Raw genomic sequence first — 21,459 nt, 5'->3', positions numbered from 1 at the left:
CTGAATGGTGGGGCCATATAGACCAGCTAGGCACTGAGCAGGTCTGAAGCTTTGTCTGCCATAGGTGCCAGCTTGGTGCCTATGGGTACAGTGCCAGGGGTACTGACATGGCACTGGGATAGACCTGAAGCCTAAGGCTCTATAGACTGATCCTAGGCTAGTCTGGAACCTGGGGGCCAGACCTGAAGCCTCTATCCATAGCAACTGCCCTGGAGTTAGAGTTTTTGGTATTTGGCTTGGTCCTGGAGTAGGTATAAATTTCTGGCCCACTGAGGCCAACACAGTTGTGAAATTCCTGGTGGTTGTGTGGGTCCAAAGACAGTATCCCTCATGTATATCTCATACCTGGGGTGGTGGTATCTGGCTTGATACCAGGATGTCCCTGGATGTTCAGTCCACAGGTATCAACCGGAAATCTGGGGCTGTGGGAGCCAGCCTGGTCCTGGGTTTTACTGGTGGGTCCTGGTATTGGGGTCTGAGGCAAAGTCCAGTGCTCATTTCCCTTTCCATTTTCAAAATGGAGGTGTATCACTTCATTCTGTACTTCCTGGGAGGGTGGAAGGTGACACAGGTCATATAAAACTATCCTTTCTATCCTTCTCAATGCATCCTTTCTTATTTCTGTGCTATGTCAAGGTGCTATAATCTCTTATCTGGTTTCTTTAGCTCTTGTGAATGTGTATTTATGCATGGGTAATTGTTTAAATTGATGTTTCTGTAGGGACAGGAGCAACAGAAAATAATTGTTTAAATTGATGTTTCTGTAGGGAAAGGAGCAGCAGAAAATCTTACAGGTGCAAATTTTCTTTTCTGGAGAAAATAATAAGTAAAACCAGTAAAGATTTCCACTTTTGCCTGGGTCATCAGACTTGCCTAGCAGAGGGCCAGAGTCAGAAAGCAGGCTAATGCATTCTCATCCAAACTCATTGGTAAACAAGCAACCAATGCTCCAGGACTTTGAATTTCCAGACAAGTGAAAAAAATTCACATTCAGACCGAAGGTGTGCATAGTGTCATTACTATCTGAATATAGCTTTTAATTTAATTTTTTAGTCAAAAATTAACTGAAATAATTTTGTCCCCTCCTGGTTTATTGGTTTCACATTAGTATTTTGTGCTGTATAAAAGAATCATACAGAAACTCAAAGACTGAAAACACAACCATTTATTTAGCTCAATGTTCTGTGGTTGACTGCTTGGGCTTCATTCAGCTGTATGGTTTCTCTGCTGGTTTCAAACCAGAATCACTCACTCACATACCTGCTTATGTGCAGGTCACCTAGCTCTGCTTTTGGGTGTTGGCCTATAAATTGGAGTGACAGGGGCAACTGGGATACACGTTTTTTCATTATCAAACAAGCTAGCTTATGGTTGTTTACCTGCAAGAATAGAAGCTTCAAGAGGCCTTGAATCCAAAGCTGAGAACATCCACAGCATTACTTCTATCAGACTCCTTTGTCAAAGCAAGTCACAAGACAAGCCCAGATTCAAGTGGTTGAGGAATAGATTCTACCTCTTGATGGAAGATGTTGTAAAGTGTTTCAGTCTTGTTTGTAATTTATCACAGGTGTTCTGAATTTGATTTATTTTGTAATAAAAAATAATTAAAATTGGAACCTTTTAAAAAGGAAAACATGCTTAATTTCATCAAACCTTAGAAGACTGGAGTTCTGTAATTTAGGACACAGGATTGTGCAAGGTTTATAAATTATTTTATTTGAAAACCAGGCATAGAGGATTAAAATTTGCAAATGGACAGACCTTGGAAAAGGTCATTGCTCCTTAGAAAATTGACTAACAGGTATTTCTCTACTTACTGTTTTTTGGCTCCTTTATTCCTCCCATCCAAACACTTGTTACTAAAATATTTTCTGATTATAGAGAAGAAATCATATTTTTCTTTTTATCAAAATTGAATAAATATTTTACTATCCACTCTTAAATAGTTCTTTGCAATAGTTGTCTATGGATTCATTTCCCTTTAAAAAATCACAATCAATAAATATGCCCAGGATCTTTCAAAAAAGCATTTTTGGTTCATATTCAGATAACAGATGCTCTAAGGCTTTGTAAACTACTTAACTTTCTCTCTGTAGAAAGAACAATTATAAGTGCTTTGCTTTTGGCTTATTTCCATAGCTTTTAAGAGACAAACATCTGAATTATATTATGTGTGGTATTTGCATAGCTGCAAACATACTACTCACACAAAGATTTTGCTTATAAGCTTCAAAATGACCAAATCATTTGTAGAGAATTATAGGGTTAAGATTTATATTAAGTTTGTAATTCTATGAGCACATCTTGTATAGTTTCTCTTGAAGAGATAAGATATATTTGCACAGAGACTATACTTATAGAAGGCCATGGACCAAAGGAGAATGACTTATGCCATAGACATACAGGAGACAGAAGAAAATGCGAGGTGGAAGGGAGTGAAGGAAGTATACAAATAACAAAAAATGTTATGTATGAATTATATTTCCTCTTCTTTCACAGTTTTATTTGCTTCTACTCTTTCCAGTGTAAGCTGTACAATAAAATAATTTTGTGTTATTGAGGATTCCTGAATCCTCAAGTATGCTTTAAAAGTATCCATGGTTTAAATTGAGAAGACACATGAGTGGATTGACCGGAGTTCAGATCCAACCCACTCCCACATTTCTAAACTGAGATAAGTTGAGTAAACGACATTGATCCCCGTTTTCATCAACAGCAAATTGACCATGATAATAGCTACCTATCAGTGTCAATGTAAAATCTGAGCATATTGAACTATATAATGTTTACTGAAGAGTACAACTCTTCAATGAATGATCAATGTTTTATTTATATACAGTGATATATTTTTTGTGCACTGGAGAGTCATCCTCAATTCTGTCTCAGTATACATAAAGAAATTTTGTGTTTGTTGTAAATAAAATATTGTCCATTAAACATAACAAAGTCATCTTAGCAAGTTATTTTCACTGAGCAAATGTGGCTGCCCTATTTAAAACCTTAGTGATAAGAATGAATTTAGAGGGTGTATTTCTTATATGTATATGTTTATGAGAAAATCAAGAAATTAAAATTTTTTTGTGTAAAAGATTCAACTAAAGAATATTTTTTAAGAAGTCTAATCAGTATTACTAATGATAATGTAAACTATAGTTTTATGACTTAGTAATTATTTAGTAACTTCACTGGTAACATGGTGAGGGAAGTATTGCAACATACAGAACTGTGAAGCATATTTCATATGTATTGCCATAGATCTCTAATTTCCATATGATAGCGTATGAACTTAGCAATCATTTAATTATAGCTTCAATTTGGTACATTTTTAATACCACATTTTAAGAGTCAACTACTCACATTAAGTTTTCAGCTTTCCTGTTTTGCCAAACATGTTAAATACTTAGAGAAAGTAAATACACAATTGTATACTCTCTCAGTTGTTGAGATAGTGATTAACATAGGCCGAGTATCATGTTAAAGCAAGGAAAGGATTAATCACTGACTTCAGGAACTACCTGCTCTAGTGCAAGAATCATTATTGAATTTTAATAATTATAAATCTAAAAAATCATTACATTATTATAAATCATTAAAATTGGTATCTCTGTGACAAGAATCCTATACTTCAATGACTTTTTTTCTTTTGCTTGTTTGGACAATTACCTCCTTTATCTCACTAAAGTTATCAAAATTCAGTGCTCACATGGATTCCTTTGGACACTTTCTGACCTCCTTGAACACCTGGTGCCCTTTATCTATCCCTGAACACTATATTAGCCTTTTCTCCAAGATGTGGGATATTGGAATAGTATGTGCTTCTGCTAGCACAATGACAGTGGAGAAGAGATATAGGAGAGATGTTTGTTCATTGAAAAATATACTTACACAATACAAATGTTTGTGTGTCTGTATGTATGTGTGCAAAAATTGTTTTCATTTATAACACAATGTCACTGCATTGGTAAAAACAATCTATTGACTACAGTAGAAAGAGATCCATACCATGTTTCATGGCCCACTTGAGTCTATATTATTTTTCCCTATGTCCCTATAAAACATTTTGTTGTTTTCTTCAGTGCTAACAATGTTTTTTTTCCATCTTTTCCCCCAGTTGTTTAAAAATTTCAAACCACTGCTCTCTTTGTAAATTTGTACAAATATTCTCTCAAAGTTCACAATGTTCTCATATGTTCATGGCTAATTGTTCATTATTCACATCACAGCTTAAAGTGTGTCATCTTAAGACACTCAGAGCATTTGTTCTAAAATATCCATGAAAACTTTTTTAAGTCTATACCTATGCCACTGTCCATGTTTCCTTTTTCCAACATTTTTTTAGATGTTAAAATTACCTTACTTACTAAAAAAAAGAAAAATTATAGTCTGTTTGCACCAGTTAGAATGTAAGTTTTGAGAAAGTCAGTTTCCCAGTATTTTGTTATGAAGTAAATGTTCAATAAATATATGCTTGTGGGTGCATGTATATGTATGTTGATTTTGAATGACTCATTTTTTGATGAAAAAAATAAATAAGTAGCTGAGCACGGTGGCTCACACCTGTAATCCCAACACAGTGGGAGGCTAAGGTAGGTGAATTATTTGAGGTCAAGAATTAGAGATCATCCTGAGCAACATGGTGAAACCCTGTCTCTACTAAAAACACACAAAAAATTAGCTGGGCATGATGGCACTTGCCTGTAATATCAGCTATTTGGGAGGCCGAGGCAGGAGAATAGCTTGAACTTGGGAAGCAGAGGTTGCAATGAGCTGAAACCTCCCACTGCACTCCAGTCTAGGCAACAGAGGGAGATTTTTTTCCCAAAATAAATGAATAAATAAATGAGTAAATAAATATGTGAGGGCTAGTTTGGCTTTGAAATAGTCAGATCTCTTTATTCACGCTTCCTTCTTAAACAAAGAATGGGTGTTTTGTCTCCCAGAACGCATCTAAGTCACTATTACATCCTCTATGTGTGTTGGAAGAAAGTTTATTATTACTGTGCTAAAGGGCTCACTCAGATCTCCTTTTATCCTGAAAATGTTTAGGTAGCTGTCATGCTACTCATAGAAAAAGTGATAGGGAAAACTGCCCACCACTTGGTTTATTGCATTCCAAGTCAGTTATATATTTCATTTTAAATCTGAGTGCTAATCAATACACTGGGATGTATTCCAAGTATGTTTTTAAGACAGCAAGCTGTAAATGTGGTATGACCTGAGGATGGAAAAAAATAGCAGGTGTGTGGGATCAATGTATTTCAGTGACATCACTGAATGAAGGCAGAGAGATGAATCTTAAAGAGTGGGAATGCTGATTTGTCAGTGGGAGCATTCTAAGCTTTAGGTCAGTTTTGTCTTTTCTCTTCCCAAACTACTAAAATATCTTATCAAATGTTATTCACTATTTTTACAGTATTTTTATTTTTACTTATTTACCACAGTTGATTCTTTGAGAGCTTGAGCTAACTTGCTGAAAGGGAATGATTTTGAACAAAGACACAGTAAATTACTACAAGGAAGGTGTCAATGTAGTTTCTGAAAACAAGTATCTACTTCTTTCAGGAAAAACTTACACAGTAGGAGAACTGGACTAATTTTCTCCAAGGAATGTAAGTGTTGTTTTAGTTAACTCCTCAGACATTTTCCAAATAATAAAATTTATTTTGGAAAGGCTGCACTTCCTTTCTTGACAATCCCTAGTTTCTTTGAGAATTATTTTCTCTCTATTATATTTTCCCTTTCATTCATTTCTTCTCCAACAAATGTTTATTATGAAACTACTGAAATTCCAAGTACACAGTACAGTGGTGAATTAAACAAATCTCTAGCCTCACAGTGCTAATTTTCTAACAGTAATCATTTGCTAGCCTTTAAGAACACTCATTATATTCCAGAAATATTTCGTAATACTATACCTGTGAAATGAACTTTATTATTAACATTATTTCCCATTTTAAGGTCAAGGAAACTAATCTTAAGAGCACATAGGTCACCATTTCAAGATGACCAATCTAGTAAGTCTTAAAAATCAGATGTAAAAATGGATAGTTGGCCCATGCCCACATGCTTAGCTGCTCGACTATTATTTTGTCCTTTTTTTTTTTTTTTTGAGACAGTTTCGCTCTTGTTACCCAGGCTGGAGTGCAATGACGCGATCTCGGCTCACGGCAACCTCCGCCTCCTTGGTTCAGGCAATTCTCCTGCCTCAGCCTCCTGAGTAGCTGGGATTACAGGCACGTGCCACCACGCCCAGCTAACTTTTTTTATTTTTAGTAGAGACAGGGTTTCACTATATTGACCAGGATGGTCTCGATCTCTTGACCTCGTGATCCACTCGCCTCAGCCTCCCTAAGTGCTGGGATTACAGGCTTGAGCCACCGCGCCCGGCCTATTTTGTCCTTTCAATGGACTCTTCCAGTACTGATGTCTATGGGCTTTTCCAATACTGAACACTTCCAATACTTATTTCTGTGATATTCATTCGCTTTCTTGAGTTTATAAATAAATTTAATATTTTTAACATTTTAATTACAAAAATAAAAATAAAGAAACTGGGAAATGGAGGAAATACTCATATGAATTTCATGTTAAATTGTTATTCTCTAAATTGTCTCATACACTGAAGCAGCAAATAGCTGTAATCACAGTACATGAAGAAATCTATGTTCTTTCTTTTTCAGTATACATTTTATTATAGTCTTTTCATAATGTTAAATAGAGTTCATAATCATTATTTATAAAGACTGCATGAAAAGCTTTTGCATTGATACATCATTATATATTTAACACTACCATTGATGGATATTTTACTTTTTCAAGGAGTAAATTTCATTATTTTATTACTTAAAAAAAGTACTCTGGAATTTCAATTCAAATTAATTGAATTAACTATATAAAAGTGTTTGTCATCTTTATGATAGCTAGTATTTTATGTACTACAATCTGTCTTTAAAATGTACTTCAGCAAGTGTCTTTTGTGTCCTACCATTTACTAATCACTGTAATAGACTTAAAGGATGTTGCCTTGGTAAAAACTGTCACTTAAATTCAAGAAGCTTCTAATCCAGTAGGCAAGACAGAAACCCAAACCAGTGTTAAGATATGAGAACATGTAAGATATAATTATATGATGGAGTGCCTAATCTAGTAATATAGTGGTGACAAACGTGGGTGAGACAGAAAGGGTTTGTGGCCAAGTGAACAGTTACACAGAGGATGGTAGAGAAGAAATATTAAGGGATGAGTAGTCCAGAGAAAGAGAACTTTCTCTTTCTCTTTCTCTATATCTATGTATACATAGATATATTTATGTATACATATATATAAAATTAGTGAAGAAGAAAATATGAACTTTTTAGAAAGTAGTTTAAAATGATTTTATAATATGTAACAAATGAAAAATATTCTGAAAAATAATTTAAAAAACTGATCTTGAATAGAATGCTAAGTTTACATATACTTGAAATGACTGTTCTTGAAAGGTAATTTTAAAAATTGTGTGGACTGTAATAATAGAATTGCAAAACTATAAACTTTCTACATGATAATATCAACTCATTCAATTTTCTCCAAAACTTCCTCTTTTATGATTCCTGTATATAAACGCCAAACAAAATTATAATTTTTCATTTATATCTTCATTCAGTTATCGAATACTAGACAAGAAGAACAACATTATTAATACCATTCAATAAGAGCTTTTTTGTTGGTTACTAAATTGTGGATTTTGACAAAAAAACTTTGAAAATTTAGGAGGGACTAGAAACTCCTTAATTAATTGCACATTATCTAAATGTATATCAAATTGAAACTTTCATTAAATTATCTGTCATAATTTAAACAAGTCATTTATAATAAAATGGAATCAAACATTTCTAGGTTTTAGATTTTCTTCCAGTCAGAGTCAAATCTAAATCATTAATTTGATTACAGGTTTATTCTCAATCTTGTCATGATCTTTTTTAGGAGAGATAAAAAGAAAACTATATTCATTAAGTGTGAGAGTAGAGATTATATGGAAAGAAGAGCAATGACTGTTTAAAAGAAATATGCACCTCCAACAGAGATTGTGGTAACCTAACTTGCGCTAGCCTGAGTGACTCCATTTTAGCTAATATCTCCAGCCTCACTTCCGCCTCCCTGCCGCAGCCCCTCAGGTTCATAACTGGGTCATGCTGTACTCGAGCCCTGAAGCGCTGAGGTTTGAAGCACGCTGCTCTTAGCACCTGTAATCATTGTAACCACATCCTGCTTGTCAAACCCACCTGCTATGGTGAAAAACTCTTTGATTATTGTATAGAAAGTACCTGAACACCAACCTTAGTGATTGTATGGAAAGTTCCCCCTACTACATGGCTTAATGCCTCCTACTAACTTGCTTTTTCTGCTTCTATAAAATTCCACTTCAGCTAGGTACCCCGTTCCCTACCAAAATCAAGGTAAAAAAGATAATCAAGCCCCATCCTCCAGATCGAGAGAATTTTGAACATTAGCCGTCTCTTCGTTGCTAGTTAATATAGGACTCTTAATTTGGAACTCAGAGCGTGGGGCCTTCCTTCTAACTCGCTTGGATACAACAAGATCGCTACAGAAAGTAAACTAAAATTTTGCCATGAGTAGGAGATTATAAGAAGATTATTAATTCAGTGACTTCTTTTGGGCAATCCCTGAACAAACTTGATCAGATTGAAAAGTGAGGAAGACAAAATTGATTTTAAATGTATGATTTTATAGCACTGTACTAATGTTTGAAAGACTGTCTGATTTTGGAAAAGTAAAATCCTTCAGAATATTTACATAGATCTAATGAAAACTTCCTTTGTATACCTGAAATATAGATTTATATGACAGTTAATGATTTACATATTCTTAGCGAATTAAAAACAACTTATTAAGTATAATTTTTAATATTTTGTTGTATTAAACAGCTGGAGGTTGTAACCTATAATGAAGTAATCCATTATGAATTATGAAGTTATTAATACACATCGACTTAAGCATCTGTGGTTCACAGAAATTACATGGAATTATTTATCAATGCCATTTCCCCTTTCTGCCTTCCCCAACTACATTTGATAAATAGGGCCAGCCTATCTTTGTCATTACATAGGGAACAGAGTCTGATCCAAAACATATGGCTTAGAGTTTAACGGTAAATTACATGAATATTTATGAATACACTATCCAATATACAGAATTTCTAAAATTTTTGAATGATTGAGATTTAGCATTCAACTTGGTAGAGTAGGAAAATGTAGGATTTAAATTTAAAATAAAATAACCACAGTTTCTCAGGTAGTTATTAATTAGTCAACTCTGTGCTACAGCTTTACCTCTCATATTCAATTTAATTATTCAAACCATTTTTCAAGTGAGGACACTGAGTAACCCATCCAGGCTCACACTGCTAGTGAGTTATGAAGCCAGAATTTAAAATCAAATATGGCTGACTCAAGATACCAGTCTCTTTTTTCAACTGCAAAGTTGGAACAATAAACCCTATGTCATCCCTAACTTACAATGCTGTTTTGAGGTTTAAATGTAAGAGTGAAAAAATTTTGTAAACTGTAAATATCTAAATTGATATAAATCTATTTTTTAATGTGGGTAATTACTTATACCATCCTCTATATAGGTGGTCCATAAAGAAGCACAAATAGAGCAACGGGAAAAAAATTAAAAGCTATGTAAAGGAGTCTTGCTGTAGTATGCCACCGACACAGTACCCAAAGCTGTCACAGGGAGCCCTTCACTCTGTTTCCATCTGTTCAAAATCTTTTCTTAAAATATTTGGCCTTAGGCAGTTCCTAGGCAGAAAAGCTCTAAAATATCAGGAGTAGAAAGTTTTTTAGACATTGCATGCTAATAAGACGAATGAAGATTTCTGCATAAGTCTGATAAACCAATTAATAGCGTTATCATTGTTCATATCCTGGTTTAGAATATGAAAGATTGATGGTAGTGTGCTGCAGGAGAGCCAAGGCTTGTATTTATTGAAATTAGCAGAGTTGATGTACAGATGATCTCTGTTTTACTCATATCTTCACATCTTAATCCAATTAACCCAAGTCATCTTAAACAGGTATACCTTCATTTCTTAGCATTCTTCCCCTGCGTTCTCTAATGAAAGTCCAACCAAACTAGCAATTAGGCCATGCTCCCATTTCAGGGACAGGTTAAGTAAGATTCTTTTAGGTCCAACTTCAAGTCTGAAAGTCTTTTTAAATGTCATCTGTAACTGGGATTTGAGGTAGCCCAATACATATTATTCCTATTTTTATCGAATTTGCAGTGAAGTGAGATACATTCAGAATTCAGGGAAAACGCAAATGACAATTTTATTATGAAAAATCATAGGTTCAAAAGTTGTTTTGTAAATATGTGGTAAATGGGCTTCATCGTACAGCAGTGAGACAATAGGTGCCTGTTCACTGGCAACAATAGTCAGTTACTTGTTTACTACATCGATGGCCAAGAACTGTGAGCTCCCTACAGGCAGCTGCAACTGAGAGAAAGGAAGGAAATGTGTTAAGCTATGCATGTCCAGGTCTTGACCTCAAATTACCAATAAGATAATTTACATTCCTTAAGTTTGAAATAATTGATAGTGGAGAGATGAACAAGAGTGAGTGCTAATTGATATCTTGTCATAAGAAAAACATGAAATAAGAAGACTAGATACCCATACGAATACTAAACTAGATTCAGTGGCCCCAAAACTTCTGTTTTAACATACTCATGGAGTCAATCTCTAAATTCAGATTCTGGTAATTTCCTTGTATTGCGCCCAATCCTCTTCCTAAATTGAGAAACAAGTATAGAAATATTTTGAAATTAAGAGAGAGAGAGAAAAAACACACACACACAGCCAGATACTAAGAGCAAAGAAGTAAGGAAGACTGGGTTTTAATTCTTAAGCTAATTGCTGGGCTGAAAACAGAGCCAAATCATGGGGACTGCACGACCAACTGGAAAGTACACAGAGGGCAACACCTGGAATATTTCATCAGTAAGGGCTCACTCTTACGAATGTTGCCCAGGAGTTTCATCTGCAAACATTGAATATATGTTATTTTATTTTATATTTTATTCCCTAAGTTTTACATATGGCATTCTTAGTATGTTTGTTTTGTGCTTATGTGGCTTGGGAGAGAGGCTGTGATGTCCAGGAGGCCACAGAGAGAAATATAGAGTCACTTGTGAAATTTATCTTACCATTTTTTTAACTCTCCATTAAAAAGAAAAGTTATCAACTTTCTTGTGGTTCAAACAAAATAGCCATTGCTTTCAACATCTTTTATTATTTATTTATACTAAATATTATTTATGATTCATGGTATCATCAAATAAAATCTATTTCTAACACACATGGTTCAAAATTTGGGTTCGCAGGCTTGGTTGTTTTGGTATTTTGTTATTCGAGTTATAAAAATGTGATAGACACACTAAATAGCAATCCATGTTTTTCTTTGTAAAGATTCATATCCCAAGACCCAGAAAACAAAATAACCAATCAATTGCATTTGCCAAAATAAAATTTGCATTTTTTACCATAAGCAAAGCAGAAGTAGCATCAAATTTTGAGCATTTTAACAAAATCCTCTTGTACAGACACAGTCTAATGCCTTCCATAAAACCATAGTATTGACTTATGATCAACTGATTAACAATTTTTTAAGTTTCCTTACACCTATTTTCAAAAATTTAATAATTATATTCTATTGTGTAGAAAACAAAGTGTTTAAAAAATATTTTTTTATAGAACCAACTTACTGATTTCAGGATTACATTATAGGTGAAAATTACATGGAAAATGTCTTCAAAAATGCAGATATGCTAGATTCACATCCAGATATTATCATTCAGTTGCTCTGCAGTGACTGTGGCCAGAAATCTTCAAATTTTTGGCTAGCACTACATGTGACAAGCTAGCTTTGTTTGAGGAATTCTGCCATTAAAATTGTTGATGGAACTTCACTACCTGGGATGAGATTTTACCAAACCTTTGCTCAGTTTGCTCCTTCGTGGAATCCAAGTCACATTGGCAGCACTTACTCTTCCAACAGGACTTTTCTGATCATCATTGTCACCTCTATCACATCTCTCTGTTTAATTACTTAATAGCTCCTGTCAATACTAATATATTTGTTTCTCCTGTCATATTTAGTTTTGAATCCAATCTAAATGACCCTAACCATACCTGGTATGTAATGTGAAATCTATAAATATTTGTTTGCTGAATAATGAAGTAAGACACCAGAGGCTAATTAGAAACTCAAATCATTAGATGAGAACCAGACTTATCCTTCTTCCTAAAAAACAAACATATTCACTATGCAAGCACCCCACTAACATAAGCGAAAATCCAAAATAGAGACAAAAAGCTCTTCATGGACAAATCATCAACACTCAAAGAATTTTTTAAAAAATATTTTTAAAACTTTTCCAGTTTAATTATGAGAATTAAATAACATATATAATTTTATGCTTTTCTTTGCACACTTACCATTATATAATTTGTAGCAGATGCTGTCAGTAACTTACCCAGAGCCTACAGAATTTTCGGTATGCGCTAACCAACTTCTAATCAGCAGCATTTGCATCTACAAGCCTGGGATATAAATCCCAGACACATGAATACCTTAGTTCCCTTGCCCTACATGTAGGACATTTTTCAAAGCGTATTAAGCCACTTCTAGATTTAAACCGCTGTGATAGTTGACTTAGTAAAGAAGCTTAACTGGCTCTCTTTTTTCCCAATATCACTTTCCCAATAAGACTTGTGCTTCTTTCAAAATCAAGTTTTTGCCCTGGAGTCTTTTCTCAATGTGAATTTCTGGAGAAATCCAAACAAAGACATGGCTTTTTTTCACATTTTCATATTGTTTCTTATTTTTCTTCAACATATTTGGCACACACTAGGTCTTCAAAAATATTTAATGAATGAGTGAAAAGATGTTTCATTCTTGTCTTTATCTCCTTCAAAATTTGTTGTCAGTCTTTTGCCATCAACTCCACCTTGTAAACTACAAGATAACTTTCAATTCCAAGTTATAAATGCTAACTCCTTTTCAATCCTCTCCACAACTATACCAGAATCTCCTATTCTTGGAGATTTGATTTCATGAAAATTTACAAATAGTATTTATAATCTCTTAGCATTATGACTTGAGTGTCTGCACTTTCATTGCCATTTTGTTATCTGCACATTTTTTCCATACTGGGACATACACTTAATAAAAAATTGATAGCCTATAACATGCACTTGATAACAATTTAAAAAATCAAACGAATGAATGAGGAACATCAGACTTTCTCTGTGTTCTAGTTTCTTCCTGATTGCTACATTCTTTTTAAGGTCTTCTCAGTGTTCCCCAGTTCAATTATTTACCCAAATTATTTGCCTGTTTGCCTTATTCTTAACGTCTTCACAGCAAGCATCTCTACATAGTTTAGAGGAAACATCTGACATAGGAAATCATTTATACATTCTTTTTTCCCTTCCACGTACTTCACTTGATATTTCTCCCCTGTGGAGTATCCTTGGTGCCCACTTCTTGCTCCTATTGTGACCATCCTCCAGACTAGACCCCCACATTTCAATTTTGTGTGTGTGATTTGCTATATTCCTTATTCATCAGATCAATATATAATCCACCATAGCTGCAGTGGGTGATTGGCTATGTTGCTGGATACTAACGAATAACAACTTGAAACTCACCATATAGGTAACAAATCACTGTGTCTCATTTTTCCATACATTCAGCCACTCTATGTCTTTCAAATAGAAAGTTTAGTCATTTTCCATTCAGTGTTATTACTGATAAGTAAGGGCTTACTTCTGCTACTTTTTATTTGTTTGCTGGTTGCTTTGTGGTGTTGTCTTCTTTCTTTTCTTCCTGTCTTTCTTTAGTGAAAGTAGATTTCTCTGGTGATACGATTTAGTCTCTTGCTTTTTATTTTTTGTGCAGTGATTGTATGTTTTTAGATTTGAGGTTACCATGAAGCTTGCAAATACTATTGTACAACCCATTGCTTTAACCTGATGGCAACTTAACACTGTTTGCATTTACCAGAAAGTAACAAAACTAATAAAAGCTCTATGCCATAACATTCTCCCTTGCTTTTCAACTTTTTGTTATTTATATCTTATTGTGCTAAGTTGTTGTAATAATTATTTTTGGTTGGTTCATCATTTAGTCTTTCTACTTAACCTAAGAGTAGCTTACATACCATAGTTACAGTGTTATGATAGTCTGTTTTTTAATGTACTTACTACTAACAGTGAGTTTTGTACCTTCAGATGATTTCTTGTTGCTCATTAATGTCATTTTCTTTCTGACTGAAGTACTCCCTTCAGCATTTCTTATAGGAGAGGTCTGGTGTTGATGAAATCCTGTAGCGTATTTGTTTACCTGAAAAAATCTTTACTTTTCTTTCCTGTTTGAAGAATATTTTAGCCAGATATACTATTCTAGGGTAATTACTTTTCCCTTCAGCACTTTAAATATATCATGCTATTCTCTATTGGCCTATAAGATCTCCACTAAAAAGTCTGCTATCGTGTGTTAGAGCTCTATTGTATGTTTCTTTTCTCTTGCTGCTTTAGGATCCTTTCTTTATCCTTGAACTTGGAGAGTTTGATTATTAAATGTCTTGAGGTAGTCTTTTTATTGGTTAAATCTACATGTTATTCTAGAACCTTCTTGCACATGAATACTGATGTCTTTCTCTAGCTTTGGAAAGTTCTCTGTTATCCCTTTGAGTAAACTTTCTACCTCTATTGCTTTCTCTATTTTTTCTTTAAGGGCAGTAACTCTTAGTTTTGCCCTTTTGAGGCTATTTGACCTCACTGTCTGAAAGGTCACATGTCTCTGTTTCTCTAGCGCCTTATTTAGTACACTTTGTGAGGTCATGTTTCCTGGGTGGTATTGTTAATAGTAAATGTTCTTCAGCGTCTCAGCTTTGAAGAGTTAAGTGCTGATTGTAGTCTTTACTGTCTGGGCTTGTTTGCACCTTTCCTTCTTGGTAAGTATTTTCAGATATTTGAAAGGATGTAGGTGTTGTGATCTAAGGTATCCTGCCTTGGGGAGTTCCCCAAGCTCAGTTATGCTGTGGTTCTTACAGGCTTGTAGAGGGATCACCATGATTGTCTTGGATACAATCCTGGCGAATTCTCTGGATTATTAGGCAGAGTTTCTTCTCTTCCCTTACTTCCTCTCAAACAAACAGAGTCTTCCTCACTCTCTGAAAACTCAACATATACAAGCTAATATGTGAGTTATAATACAATTCTTCAATGAAATAACAGCTGATTACTGGCATCAGTGTCATTGTTTGATAATTTCATCTAATCATAGAAGAAGCAATATTGAAAAGTTATTTAAATCACATAATAAAAGTAGATGCCGGATGTATTTTGAAATCAAATTTTCTCTCCCCTTTTAAAATATACCTCTGATTCCCACCTCACTTAACCAAATTTTCCAAAATTTTCCAGCCTCTTCTGAATTATTCTTGTGTCACATGGTACTTGGTGTACCTTGCAGCTATAATATGTCTCAATAATGTAGGTAATAGTTTACCTTCTGGACTATCTCAAAGCATGTATACATACATATATATATATATACACACACTCATATATACATGAGTATGTATACATAAAAACACATTTACTTATCATCACATCCACACATCCACACTAAATATGAAGAATCCATTATATATATATAAACTTATGTGTAAAACTTTCCTTTTTCTTATGGACACTATTTTGGTAGAATCCTATTTTTTAAATCCATTATGCTTCTGAGAAAAAATGCATTACATATACACATAATCCTTAGGGATTATGATCTATTTTTGAAATGCGACCATAACTCCATGATCTATTAGCTCTAGATACAGACCATTTTCCTCAACTCTCCTGTGAAGGAGAAAGTAGAGTGTGTGTTGGTGGGAAGAGATGAATGGCAGGTGCTAATAAATAAAAAAATGAAAATTTTTATTCTTTTGGTTCTAGAGAGAAATGTGATATTATAATTTGACCATATTCACCAATAGAAAGCATATAGAAAGGGCTCCCTAAGGTTTCTGTAGTTCTGTTTGTTAAAGACAATATGCTATAAAGTGACTTTTTATTGTTTTTTGCTTTCTGAAAAATGAATATTTTCTGTGGACCGAGTTTGCTGTGTCTTGGAAAGCAGCTTGCCTTCAGGCACATTCTCAGGGAACCTACAGGCATGCTACATTAAAGGGAACAACTTCATATACCAGGCCTTTGTACATTTTCTTGGATGAAGCTCCAGAAGGGTTTGATTTGTATCAGATGATACTCCACAGCAAACAGAGAAGAGCTATTGCATGGTTCCAAACAGGCTTTGGACAACAACATGAGAACTTAGGGGAAGTCTGCCTGCAGCGCCATTGTTCTCTAGTCCCTTCATCCCATGGTGCTTCATTTTTCATATCTCAGGTATTCATTTTTCATTTAAAGCCTTCTAATTGCCTAGGAGACTCCCTTACTGAGTTTGATTTGACTGTTCTTCCCTTCTTTTATCAAACTCAACCCTTCATTTTTTGCCTTTCTACACCTGCTTACCACTTGTGATGTCTTCTGTGGAATGATGTCATAGTTAAAATCTGATGAAAAATGCTTTATGAGGAGTTCTCAATGACTCAGGTAAAAAGAAACAACTAATGAGAGTATTTTAGGTAGTTATTAGCAAGGGCAGTGAGGGATGGAGACATCAAGTTTTTTCTATATTTGTCCTATTCAAAATTAACTGTACACAGTCTCCCGGTGATGTCTCTTTTTCTCTCTTTAGCATTACAGTATAATAGAAAAGAATAAAAATTTGCATATGCACTCATCATTATATACTTTGTTTTTATGCACATATATCTGTCTATATGTTGCTGTGTCGAGTTGAATACATAAAGATATGTACACTGTAATTTATGGCTCATGTAAAGTATCATAAGATTTGCCTTGACTCCACTCAATTATTACCTTACATAGTGACTTTAGGACTCAGTTTCATTTAAGACAAGATCCCTTAGGCAAGAAATGTGTCCAGCAGCCATAGAATAATATGTATTGGCAATATTTTGTTTTAAAATAAAGTAGGTCTCCCTTGAAATACATTACTATATCTAAAATTTATCGAGTAAAGTAGACAAAAGGTGAAAATATAAAAGATCTTAGAAATGAGCAGTATGGTTCATGGTTACTCAAGAGGTGGGAAAATAAAAGAAAGGTATGAAGTAGACTAAGAAGGATCAGTAGAGAGGTGTATTTTGGGGCTAAGAGAAAACTGAAATCCACAGGAAGAAAGTATCAACATGATATAAAAGCCAGGGCTGGGTCTTGCCTCTAATACTATGTTTGTCACTTATAAAGTAGCATGATATTGGACCGGCAGCTTAACTATTCAATTCCTGTTTCTTTGATTTAAAAACTGGGTAAAAAATAGTAACAATCTCATAGAATTATTATGAAGGAGGCTCAAGCTAAAATTCACAAAAATGTTAAGATTGCCTCTGGCATTTTATATTGTATTTTTCTATTATTATTGTCATCAACATAATTATGAAAGGACTTATCAGAAGTCATTTTCTTCACTCCTATCTTCTACTACTACATTATTTTATTTATTTCTTATGTTGTCCTCAGTTCAGGCCCTCAAGCATAAAGACTAAAATTTTGCTATTATTTTAAAGGGTTAACAACAGATTCTCTAGATTGGGGTTAATTCAGCTGACACAGAGTAAAATGCAAGGAATCTCTAATCAAGAGCTTAACATGAGAGAGCCATCATCTCAACATATACAACTCAAGCTAAAAATGTGAGTCATTTCAGACAGGAAATTTAACTTCTAGGACATTACCTAAGAACTTACAGCTAATAAACTGGCATCAAAATGCAAATATTGCTGTGTAGGCTCCAAATTGTAAAGCTAGTTTTAGTAAATACTAATGAATTCCATCCCTACAATTTGGATTTTTTATTTCCTAGAATGTGACCAGGGATTGAGCATTTATCGAGTTAGTAGTGGCCGAGAGCGATGGGTCGAGCCTGTAATCCCAACACTTTGGGAGGCCAAGGCAGGTGGATCACCTGAGGTCAGGAGTTTGAGATCAGCCTGGCCAATATGGTGAAATCCTGTCTCTACTAAAAGTACAAAAAAAATAGTTTGGCATGGTGGCAGGCTCATGTAATCCCAGCTACTTGGGAGGCTGAGGCAGGAGAATTGCTTGAACCCAAACCTGGGAGGTGGAGGGTGCAGTGAGCTGAGATCATGTATTGCATTCCAGCATGGGCAACAGAGTGAGTCTGCCTAAAAAAAAAAAAAAAAAAAAAAGAGAGAGAGCAACGAAAATCAGAATCATGTTATTTTTAGACTTCAACAATGAAATATTATGAGCTATATCCATAATTGCTGATTCAATGTTTACTCTGTCATAATTGTGTATGAGGGGGATGAGGGATAATAGTTAAATTTAATTTGAACGAAAATTCAATACATTCAGTCACAGTATTTCAAATGAGTAGCTCAGAACAGATTGTCATGTAGCAAATTCCAGATATGCTCTGTTAGGATAACGAGTTCTGGTTTTTGGTATCTTGGCCATTACAATGGCCATCAAGAAGTTTAAAAGATAAATATGCCTATTTTCCTGCCCCTAAAGACATGTATCAGATAAATTGATTTAAAATTGCATGTATCTAGAATTGAATGTAGTCTTTTCCATAATACTAGCATCATATAGCAGTTTTAAAAAGAACATAGCTATCAGAAAGAACATAGTCCTTATGAGACAGAAAAAAGAGTAATAAAAAGAAGATCTTGCATTTACTTGGCATTCATTTTGTTTTAATAGAAAATATTAACAATATACTGCTTTTCAAAAAATAGAAGAACACACTCATGGTTGTTAGAGAGAAGAATGTTTATTATCCATTATAACCACCATTTTAATTAAGACACATACAGATTAAATACTGTAACAAAGAACAAATAGACAATTCCAAACAGAACTACTATCTAACTCTTCAAATTCCATGTATAGATATCTTTAAAATTGAGCAACTTCATATATTTTGTATTGATTTTATTATAAAATAAGATAGTTTTGTTTGTTTTTTTTTAGTTTAAATTGGCTGTTCATTTGAAGAACTCTTGCAATACGTGGTTTAGGCTATATATTTCAAATGTATTTCTGATTGACAAGTACAAGAAAAGAGGAAATGGCCACTTAACTGGAAATTGCACAATAAAATCACATCCCTATCTAAAGATGATTTGAAGAGCTGAACATAAGTTGTTCTGTTTTAAAATTGTTTTACTAACAGAATTTTTAGAACTCTTATTTAATCTATGATGACAAAGAAGTCTGCAGTCACCATCCTGGTATAATATTCATTTGGATTTTATATCTTTTAAAACTCAATTTTCTGCAATAACATATTTGATTATTATCAGTCACCTTATTACTTATTAGATAGTAAAATATGAATGAGGTTTTATTTGAATGTATAATATACTGATACTTATTTATTAAGCTGTGTCTGCTATTCTGTAAAATACTCCAATATCTCTGATACTCTGGGTTACCATGACAGTATGCAATTTGTATACTATATCTTATAAAAACATTTATTTTTTGAGAGTGGTAGGGGGTAGTGTGCTCGCCATTTCTAATCATTTTCAGAGTGTCTTGAGCTGATTCTCACAGGCGTGGTTACTGGCTCCTGCTCCACCCTGGATTAGTGACTTATGTTGATCTTGATGAAAGAGCAACTGATACTCTCAGGGAATTTAATGAAGAAGGAGCTTTGTCTGTACTAGGGCAGTTCAAGGAAAGTGGCTTATCACATGTTCAGAACAAAAGTGCATTATTATGTGGAGTTATGAAGATCTACATGCAGAGAGAGAAATGGGAGCAAGGTGCAAGAGTCTACAAAGGGACCTGATGAAGTGAACATCAAGGCCTTGCTTGAAAGAACTGGTTATTCTCTGAATGTAACCACAGGATGGAGGACTTACCGTGGTCCTCCACCAGACAGTGTGTGCTCTGGGTGCAACCTTGAGTTGGAACAGAGGTGTTTGTATATAAAATACCAAGATTTATATGAGGATGAATTGGTGCCCCTTTTTGAGAAGGCAGGACCCATTTGGGATCTACATCTTATGATGGATCCGTTCTCTGGTCAGAATAGAGGGTATGCATTTATCACCTTATGTGGAAAGGAAGCTGTACAGGAAGCTGTTAAACTGTGACAGCTGTGAAATTCGCCCTGGTAAACACCTTGGAGTGTGCATTTCTCTGGCAAACAACTGACTTTTTGTTGGATCCATTCTTAAGTTCTGGAAGAATTCAGTAAAGTCACAGAGGGTTAGGTGAAGGTTATTCTTTATCATCAACCTGATGACAAAAAAGAAGAATCCGGGATTCTGCTTCTTTGAATATGATGATCACAAGTCAGCAGCACAAGTCAGGTGCTGGCTCGTAAGTGGAAAAAGTACAAGTATGGGGAAATGTAGTTACAGTTGAATGGCTGACCCCTTGGAAGAACCAGATCCAGAAGTCATGGCTAAGGTACAAGTTTTGTTTCTGAGAATCTTGGCTACTGCAGTAACAGAAGAAATATTGGAAAAGTCATTTTCTGAATTTGGAAAACTCTGAAGAGTGAGGAAGTTGAAAGATTATGCATTTTTTTCATTTTGAAGACAGAGGAGCAGCTGTTAAGGCTATGGATGAAATTAATGGCAAAGAAATAGAAGGGTAAGAAATTAAAATGGTCTTAGCCAAGCCACCAGACAAGAAAAGGAAGAGAGCCAAGCTGCTACAGACCTCCAGAAGTACTGTGTATGAATATTATTGCTTCCACCTTTCTCCTCGCATGCCACCTCCAATTAGAGGTCAGAGTTGTGGTGAGGGGAGAGCTGGATATGGCTACATTCACCTTACTAGGGCTATGACGATTACGATGATGATTACTATGGTTATGATTATCACGACTACTGTGGAGGCTATGAAGATCCCTACTACAGCTTTGATAATGGCTATGCAGTAAGAGGAAGAGGAGGAGGAAGGGTGCATGAGGTGCTCCACCACCACCAAGAGAGAAGGGAGTACCACCTCCAAGAGGTAGAGTTGGCTATTCACAGAGCGGGATGCATCTGCTGTCTCTAAGTGCAGGCACCTAAGAGATTTAATCTGCATAATAAGAACCTTGGTCTCCACAACCCCGTATTTAAACCCAGATACTCCTTTCTAGACATTCCAGGTCTTTAGATAATAACTCCTTCAACCAGCTGACAACCTGAAAATCTTTGAATCTACCTAGGATCTGCAAGCTTCCAGCTTCCAGCTGTCCTGCCTTTCTCAACTGAACCAATGTACAGCTCACATATATTGATTGATGTCTTATGTCTCCCTAAAACAGAAAA

At 34.8% G+C, this 21,459-nt stretch overlaps 1 pseudogene; it reads left to right on the top strand.

Moving 5' to 3' along the window:
- The first annotated feature begins 376 nt into the window (after nucleotides 1-376).
- LOC100401714 (heterogeneous nuclear ribonucleoprotein R pseudogene) lies at nucleotides 377-21,216 on the top strand (annotated as a pseudogene).
- The last annotated feature ends 243 nt before the right edge of the window (nucleotides 21,217-21,459 follow it).

Source organism: Callithrix jacchus, chromosome 3 (genome assembly GCF_049354715.1).
Source record: "Callithrix jacchus isolate 240 chromosome 3, calJac240_pri, whole genome shotgun sequence".
In the NCBI taxonomy this organism is placed as follows: Eukaryota; Metazoa; Chordata; class Mammalia; order Primates; family Cebidae; genus Callithrix; species Callithrix jacchus.
This window is presented reverse-complemented; position numbering and strand designations above follow the sequence as displayed.